General features: G+C 42.6%; 1 long non-coding RNA gene across 1 annotated transcript; it reads left to right on the top strand.

Annotated features, from left to right (window-relative positions):
* Positions 1 to 1,027: 1,027 nt before the first annotated feature.
* On the top strand, positions 1,028 to 5,073 carry LOC127314534 (uncharacterized). Its single transcript, XR_007859736.2, has 2 exons — positions 1,028 to 2,994; positions 3,162 to 5,073. It is a non-coding gene; the product is annotated as an uncharacterized lncRNA (long non-coding RNA).
* Positions 5,074 to 5,485: the final 412 nt, after the last annotated feature.

Below are 5,485 nucleotides of genomic sequence, written 5' to 3'. Positions count from 1 at the left end.
TCACGATGGTCTAGCTTCACGATTTTATGGTGTGGCCCTAGCTGTGATGTAGGTGGGATGGTGGTGGGCCATCATAGCACAGTACTTCATGTGCAGGATCTGTCAGAGGGATTGTGTCGTTTTATAATTTATTCTCTTGAATTCTTGTTTCCGTTCGTTTGTTGGTCCGGATCGGTCAAAGCGGTGCTAGGTCCCGTACTATCAAACACAATCGATCAGCTCTGGCCTGGTTTCTGGTATATGCTGTCCTTGACACGTATTGCTTCTTCCCTGTGAACCCACCTCTGGCTTAGGTGTTGTCGCCGCTCTCCTCTTCCTTCGTGCCCGTCGCACCGTGGCTCCTACCACTACAAGAAAAAACTTCCATAGAGACATTTTAGTAGAGACACTTCCTACTTTGCCTCTTTAAAATTCACATTAAGACACTTTGCACGTTGTAGTGGCACTTTTTGAGACACTTCAGAAATAGTCTCAAATATAGCGACATTAGTTGAGACATTTCTCGAAGAGATTGCAATTTTCATTCTACAACTTATGAGACACTCCAAAGTGTCACATATAAGTTATCAAGAGGCAATCCATGTGACATTTCATTGTATGTCTTTACTTTTTATATAGAGGCAATGTTTGAGGCATTTTGCTTGTTCTCTAGAGACATTTTTCTATGTTTGGGTCATGGTGGGCAATACTAATTAGAAATTTGTTCCAAGAATCAACATATACTTGTGAAAGGGTGAGATGGTTAATGGAATAAGTCTTCATCATTATTAAGGTCATGAGTTCAAGTATTACTTTTCACATGGTTTCTTTACATTTATTTAATCTAGAGACACAATATAATGCCTCTTTTATGTCTCCTAAAATGGAAAGACATTATTACTATTGTCCTTACCACGTAGAGACACTGCCCGTAGTGACAGTTTTGAGACAATATGGAAAGTGCCTCTATAACTATGTAAAAGCAATTTAAGTGTCTCTATTGGACCAAAATAGTGTCTCTACATGCCAATTCTCTTGTAGTGTACCGAGGTACAGATCCGCGCTGCACTCCCTCCTCTCCCACCCAAGGCAGCTGGCGGTGTGGAGCAGGAGCCGGACGTCCGCCTCTCCCTCCCATGGCGGCAGGCGGCACGGAGGATGGGATCGACGCCCTCCTCGCCATCTGAGGCGGGAGCCTATGGGAGAAGCCGACGCGGCTGGTGCTCCCTTCCGGGTCCATCTACACCGGAATATGCATCGTTGTCCACCGCCAACTCCTCCCTCGCCGTCCTCAGTTCACAATAAGGGGGAAGAACCGCAAGGGCTGAGCGGCGGCCAGCCTCGATCTCCCCCTGGCCGGAGCTACTTCCCTATCCAATCCCCTTGCCCGACTGCCCAAGCTAGCTGCGCTGAGCTGCTAAGCTCTCGCCTGTCTGAGTTCCCACAGCTGGCCCGCTTTTTACTCCCTCCTCTATCTTCGGCGCCGCCTTCTTGACTTCGCGGTGAGCGGCCGGATGCGGTAACGATGCCAACCACCATGCCCCGCCTAAGCTCTCCATCGGTCGCGAGCCCACACTGCTGCCGCCTCGGAGCAGCTTCTGCCGGAGGGATGGGCCATCCACGAGCTCCTGCATTTTTCTGCTACCGAATTCCAGGAGGTACACAATTATTTTCTCTTGGCCAGTTTGAATTTTCAGTTCCTCCCTAGAGATGTGGGGATTGCCTCTTAGGGTCGATTTGGTGTCGTGATTTGGATTTGATTTGTTGGGTTGATGTGTTTTCATGGTTCTCTTTTGGCCTGAAGGCGAGTTGGGGCGTTGGGGTGTGTAGGACGTGGGCAGCAGTCAAAACAGCGAGGTCGGACTCCCTCTTCACGGCCGCCGACGAGGAGCTTCTTGCGGTGAAGTCAGCGGCCGCCATTTCCAGGCAGGCTCAGCTGTGGCGGGAGGGGGCCATCCTCGCCTCGCTGTGCTCTCCCTCCCCTACCTTGGCTCATGCGTTAAAGTTTTTCCCCTTCCCCATGGCTAACCTGTCAGAAATTTGGTTCCTAATGCAACATACGCCTTGCCCATTATATTGCAACCCTCAAATGATATGCATTCATTATACAACTTTATATCTTATTGTGGCTTTAATTTTTTCTGAAATTTCTTTGGTTGGAGAATTATATGTGTTCGTTTTGCGTTTGTTGGCTGGTACATTCTTCTTTCTGCTTGCAAGAATCTGAAATTGCTGGTTGCTACATTGCTACAGTTAAGTTAAGAAAACATATGATTTATGATGTTGTCGATCTGACGTTAAAACTTTGTTATTATGTGCCTATTAGCTACCTAAGAATGTTGGTTCTTCACGCATCATCCTTTATGGTAGTACCCGAGAGAAAAGATGCTGGTTTCTGCTGAGACCTTGGGTCAAAATTGGAGGATGACGACCTGGTCCTGTCCAGGTACTGGAGATCGAGAGCATGTAAATGGCACTGGAATCTCAAGGATATAATTTACTTCAGCGTTAAGATTACCAGCTACGGCCGGGGATATCGTTGGGTTCAAACAGACCAATGTGTTACACACTTATAGGATTCAGCAGGCGATGCTCATGTTTCCCTAGATAATTTCTCCCTTTATTATGAATGGGTGAGAATCCCTATGTACTGCTACCCTTTCTATTTGTGCTGGACTAATAGTGCTATCACTGCCTTTTTCTTCTTGAGTACTAAGAAAATTCTTCCTGAACAAAAATCTTCCGTGTCATTATTTAAGAAGTGTGGCATTTACGTCTATACTAAGAATGTTCTTAGGGATTATGATACTTAATGAGATGCTTCTATGGATTAGTTTAGACCCTGAAATATTTTCATTTGGTTAATTGGTCTTCATCCAATCAAATATTGCACAAAGTATATCCTGCTTACTTAATAAGAATTTTGTGTTGCTAGCTTTGTGTCGCATTTTCAGTCCTGCAAAGAGAATGGCTGAACTGCCTCCTATTTGGATTTGTGAACTCATAACACTACTGGTAAGTTGTTAAGCACCAAAGGAATGGAGTAGTCTATGTAGTGCCATATAGGGAGTTAATTTTGATGTTACCGATTTGCTATTGAGATTCTATTACTTGATCACGGGTTGTTCCGTGTTTCTAGAAGAGATAATGGTTGGCAAGTGACCTTATTATTCGATTGACAGGCTTTTGTTGATGGCTTCGACAGAAGAACGAGAGATGTTTTGCAAGCCAATGCGTGCCCATGAATTTTTATCTACAGTTATGCATGCTCTTATGTCATTAGGAGTTAATTCTATCACAGCTATGAAAGACAATCAGGTTTTGGGCATGTGTTATTCTGCACTGTTTCTCACGCTAGGTTTCGCTGATTGATACTGCCATATATGATTCTCCACTAAATTTTTCCTACGTGCATATTGTAAACTGGGTCATAATAGATATCTGGCACATTAAGAATATGCCACTGTCTTAACTTCTTCTACTCTAATTGTGGGAATATAAACTCCTCTTGTAGAAGTGTATTATTAATATGTTACTCTGAAGTTTGCCACAGTTCAATGTTCAGATATACATGAACAAAGAGCAGTTTCTACGACAACCGGTGTAGAAATGGGGCAGTTTCTACAGCCGTGTTTTAAATAAATTGACTTTTTCCACCATATTTTGCTCTATCCTTATAAAATAATACCAAACCAATTTCGCCATATTTTGGTCTTGATACTGAAGAAAAATGGGATGTTTGCATACATTATTGTTTTTCTACACGCTTATTATTGTAGGCATCAGTAAGCGCAGCTTAGGAAATTTCAATCTATTCAAAATAATATGAAAATACCTTTTGTATGAATTCTCTTACTCTAGCTTTTCCAGTACATGACGTCTTATAAACTACAAGTGCAATATACATTGTTCTATGCTGAATTTTACATGTTCTTTGTGTTCGCAGCACATATGCCTATTTAAATATATTTCAATCTGCTCCCTTTTTTACAAAATATACATCATCAGGTCAGATGACATCAAATATCTCTCCCACCTTTGACTGATACTCTATCTCTTCAATATTTGACTTCCATTGCTTTTACTATCTATATGCTGAACTAACAATGCTACTGTTGCATCTTTGTTCTTGAGTACTAAGTAACGTCTGGGAACAAAAATATCTCTTCGTCGCTTCTTGAAAGTTTATATGCAATTTCCGGTCTTGGGTACATGCAGCGATCTGAAAAGTGTGTTCTTAGATGTGCAGCTGAAATTACTTTCTTTTTAAACCTAAATCAAACACACACGATACAAATTACTTTCTTTTTAAAAAGGCAACACCTTCTCCTAAAAAAATAGCACATATGTTTACCTTTTTTATTTATTGGACAATTTGTATTATGAATACTGGAATATACTTTCGCAAGAAGGGTTTCTGGCCATGACACGTGTCCATGATGTTCACAAAAAATTGCTGTTGGTTTCCATTTTTTCTTCGATTTTTTGTATCGTGGCCCTTTGAAGCAGACAACTATGGATTCCGACTCATCATACCCTCTTCATTTACTCGGAGTGTCTCTGTTGGGTTGAACGAATTCTACGAGAACCTATGATCTATTGGACTTCCCGACGTATCTGAGTTGATTCTCTTTTTTTTTGAAGAAGGCTTCCTCATGGCGACAGCCTAGCTCCCACATACGCGAGGTGGCGCCCTCGGAGCTGCTCCTCCAGGTATAGCTTCATGACACATCGCCCTGTAGACCAGACCCAGGCGACAACTGCAGTTCACGGAGGAGCTCGATCAGAGGGAGACCAGGGCAGCGGAGAGCTTGGATGGGGAATAGTTTGGGGTAGGTGGCAGCTCAGCGGTCAACGCAGGAGGTTGTTGGAGGTAGGGCTCTGGTAGGATAGAAGGTGACCAAATCATCAAGGTGGAGCTCTCGATGGATGATATGGACGGACGGATGCAGGTCATAAAGAAATATTGAGGGCACCGCTTTGACCGCTCGAGATCTCAACAAGGGTATTATTGCTTTGCTGTTATAATTTAACATTCAGATGATTTTGGTGCTGATAATGGAGATGCTAATTTTCCGGAAAGGTCAGTGAATAGTTTTCAAGATTCTTCATTTCCGTTCTGTTGTCATTAAGCCGTGTAAGGTAGGTGGCTGAACTGGACATGACGTTTACTTAGGAGTGTTCAGGAATGCCGACAATGAGTGATGTTTGTTTCCAGGTTATTTGTGTGGGAATGAAATGATTTATATTAGTAGGTGACTGACTGTTATTAGTCTGTAAATCAACTTGCATTTCTTCGAACATAGTAATAGAGATTCATCAAAGCTGTATTGTTCTCGCTATACTAAATGAAAATTGCACTTCTGGCTCCTCTCCGCTGAACTCTTTCGTCATTCAGTGACAGCTTAGCTCTATAATTTTCTTAATTAGAGAAGGCAAATTCTCAGTATTATGATTTATGGCTGGGATTGAAATTAGTAAGTTTTGTCTCCTGCCTTTCTCTCTG

This window comes from Lolium perenne, chromosome 7 (genome assembly GCF_019359855.2).
Source record: "Lolium perenne isolate Kyuss_39 chromosome 7, Kyuss_2.0, whole genome shotgun sequence".
Taxonomy (NCBI): domain Eukaryota; kingdom Viridiplantae; phylum Streptophyta; class Magnoliopsida; order Poales; family Poaceae; genus Lolium; species Lolium perenne.
This window is presented reverse-complemented; position numbering and strand designations above follow the sequence as displayed.